Consider the following 680-nt stretch of genomic DNA (forward strand, 5'->3'; position numbering starts at 1 on the left):
CAATTGAATGGGAAAACTATTTGAAATTTATACTATCTAACCGGGTAATATCATGTGACAAAGTATAAACTAAAGTGTACACCATAGTGTACGTGTAACAAGGTCCTTACCAATTGAACATTGCTATTTATACACTGATTTTGAACACGTTGTTTGACACTTGCATTGCTTTCAAGTGTCAATTCGATGGGAAAACTGTTTGAAATTTAAATTGTCCAATAGGGTAATGTCACGTGGTAAAGTGTAAACTAAGGTGTACACCATAGTGCATATGTAGCAATGTCCTTACCGATTGAACATTGCTATTTGTATACTGATTTTTGACACGTTGTTTGACACTTACATTATTGTCAAGTGCCAGTTGGATGGAAAAACTATTTGAAATTTAAACTGTCCAACAGGGTAATTTCATGTGGCAAAGTGTAAACAAATGTGTACACCATAGTGTACATGTAGCAAGGTTCTTGCTGATTGAACTTAGCTATTTGTACACTGGTTTTTGACACGTTGTTTGACATTTACATAGTTGTCAAGTGTCAATTGGATGGGAAAGCTGATTGAAATTTATACTGTCTAACAGAGTAATGTCATGTGGTAAAGAGTAAACAAAAGTGTACACCATAATGTACATGTAGCAAGGTCCTTGCGGATGAAACGTTGCTATTTGTACACTGATTTTT

This window comes from Olea europaea, unplaced genomic scaffold (assembly GCF_002742605.1).
Source record: "Olea europaea var. sylvestris unplaced genomic scaffold, O_europaea_v1 scaffold2653, whole genome shotgun sequence".
NCBI classification, from domain to species: domain Eukaryota; kingdom Viridiplantae; phylum Streptophyta; class Magnoliopsida; order Lamiales; family Oleaceae; genus Olea; species Olea europaea.